Source organism: Lynx canadensis, chromosome D1, assembly GCF_007474595.2.
Source record: "Lynx canadensis isolate LIC74 chromosome D1, mLynCan4.pri.v2, whole genome shotgun sequence".
Taxonomy (NCBI): domain Eukaryota; kingdom Metazoa; phylum Chordata; class Mammalia; order Carnivora; family Felidae; genus Lynx; species Lynx canadensis.
This window is the reverse complement of record NC_044312.2, coordinates 87,568,981-87,571,662: the sequence shown is the minus strand read 5'-3', so window position 1 is coordinate 87,571,662 and position 2,682 is coordinate 87,568,981. Positions and strand designations below refer to the sequence as shown.

Sequence of the window (2,682 nt, the reverse complement as noted above, 5' to 3'; positions counted from 1 at the left end):
GGCATATCTCACTTATTATAATGTCTTCAAGATTCATCCTTTTGTGTCAGAATTGTCTTCCTTTTAAGAATGAACAATATTTCATTGTATGTATATACCACATTTACTTTATCCATCATCCATTGATAGACATTTGGATTGCTTCCATCTTTTGGCTATTGTGAATAATGCTTCCACGGACAGGAGCATAATATCTCTTCAAGATCCTGCTTTCAGTTCTCTTGTGTATATATCCAGAAGTGGAATTGCTGGATCAGATAGTAATTCCATTTTTAATTTTTCGAGGATTCATCATTTTGTTTTTTATAGCAGCTGCACCATATTACATTCCCACCAACGATGCATAAGGGTTCCAATTTTTCCACATCCTACGAGCACTTGTGATTTTTCTTTCCCTTTATTTCTTCCTTTTTTCTTCTTTCTTTCTTTCTTTCTTTCTCTCTTTCTCTCTTTCTCCCATCCCAGTAGGTGTGAGGTACTATCTCATTGGGGCATTGATCTGCATTTCCCTAAAGATCAGTGACATTCACATGTGCTTTTCATGTACTTGTTGGCTGTCTGTATATCTTCTTTGGAGAAATGTCTATTGAAGTCTTTTGTCCATTTTTAAATTGGGTTATCTGTCTAGTTGTTGCATTTTAGGAGATATAGATGATACAGATATAGATATAGATAGATGTAGATACATGGATACAGATATAGATATATAGATATATATAGACAGATATAAATAAATGATATAGATATAGATATAGATATAGATATAGATATAGATATACATACCGGATACTCTGTTGATCGTGCCCTATGACGCATGGATGTTTTAAATTTTGATTTAGGCCAACTTATCCATTTTTACTTTTTTTTTTTTTTTTAATTTTTTTTCAACGTTTATTTATTTTTTTGGGACAGAGAGAGACAGAGCATGAACGGGGGAGGGGCAGAGAGAGAGGGAGACACAGAATGGGAAACAGGCTCCAGGCTCTGAGCCATCAACCCAGAGCCCGACGCGGGGCTCGAACTCACGGACCGCGAGATCGTGACCTGGCTGAAGTCGGACGCTTAACCGACTGCGCCACCCAGGCGCCCCTATCCATTTTTACTTTTGTTGCCTTTGCTTTTGGTTCCATTATCTGCCAGTTCCAATATCATGAAGCTTTCCTTCTACATTTTCTCATAAAAGTTTATTCGTTTTGGCTCTTCATTCAGGTCTTTGGTCTATTTTGAGTTGATTTTTTTAATATGTTGCAGGGTATGGATCCAACTTCATTCCTTTGCATGTGAATATTCAGTTTTCCCATCACCATTTGTTGAAAAGATTGTCTTTTCCTCATTTAATATTGTTGGCACCCTTGTTGAAAATCATATGACCATATATCATAGGGTTTATTTATAGGTTCTCTATACTATTCCATTGGGCTACATGTCTGCCTTTATGCCAGTACCACCCTGTTTTGATTAATGTAGATTTGTAATAAGTTTTGAAATCAGGAAGTGTGAAACCTCCAGCTTTGTTCTTTGTTCAAATTGTGTTAGCTATTTGGTATCCCTTAAGATTTTGTTTGAATTTTATGGCGACTTTTCTATTTCTGCAAAAAAATGCCCCTGACGTTTTCATAAGGATTGTATTATATCTCTATCAATTTTGATAATATTGACATTTCAACAATATTACATCTTCCAATCCTGAACACAAGATGTTTTTCTGTTTATTTGTGTCTTTTGAAATTTCTTTCAGCAGGGCCACCTGGGTGACTCAGTCGGTTGAGTGTCGGATTTCGGCTCAGGTCATGATCTCATGGTTCATGAGTTTGAGCCCCACGTTGGACTCCAGCTAACTGCTGTCAGTCTCTCAGTGCAGAACCCACTTTGGATCCTCTGTCCCCACCACCCCCCCCCCCCCGTCTCTTTCTCTCTGCCCCTCACCTGCTTCCACTCTCTCCAAAATAAATATCTTTAAAAAATTGCTTTCAACAATGTTTTATAGCTACTATATTTTTTTCACACATTATGGAATCTTTTCCTATGTCGTTAAATATTCTTTGTGTGGATGTGCTATAGTTAATTTAATCAGTACCATATTTTGTATGCTCATTTCCAAGTTTTCTGATTATAAATAATGTTTCCATCAACAATTTTTTGGAAACATATATCTCATCATTTCCCTAGGACACTACACTTGATCTTAGCCAAAAGGCCGAGAAGCGATCATCGTTTCCCTAGGATAAATTGTTGAGTCAAGAACATGAAAACAGGGGCGCCTGGGTGGCGCAGTCGGTTAAGCGTCCGACTTCAGCCAGGTCACGATCTCGCGGTCCGTGAGTTCGAGCCCCGCGTCAGGCTCTGGGCTGATGGCTCAGAGCCTGGAGCCTGTTTCCGATTCTGTGTCTCCCTCTCTCTCTGACCCTCCCCCGTTCATGCTCTGTCTCTCTCTGTCCCAAAAATAAATAAACGTTGAAAAAAAAAATTTAAAAAAAAAAAAAAAAAAAGAACATGAAAACAGGGGCACCTGGGCGGCGCAGTCGGTTAAGCGTCCGACTTCAGCCAGGTCATGATCTCGCGGTCCGTGAGTTCGAGCCCCGCGTCAGGCTCTGGGCTGATGGCTCAGAGCCTGGAGCCTGTTTCCGATTCTGTGTCTCCCTCTCTCTCTGACCCTCCCCCGTTCATGCTCTGTCTCTCTCT

General features: G+C 39.7%; 1 pseudogene; it reads right to left on the bottom strand.

Moving 5' to 3' along the window:
* Nucleotides 1–2,116: 2,116 nt before the first annotated feature.
* LOC115526680 lies at nucleotides 2,117–2,209 on the bottom strand (annotated as a pseudogene).
* Nucleotides 2,210–2,682: the final 473 nt, after the last annotated feature.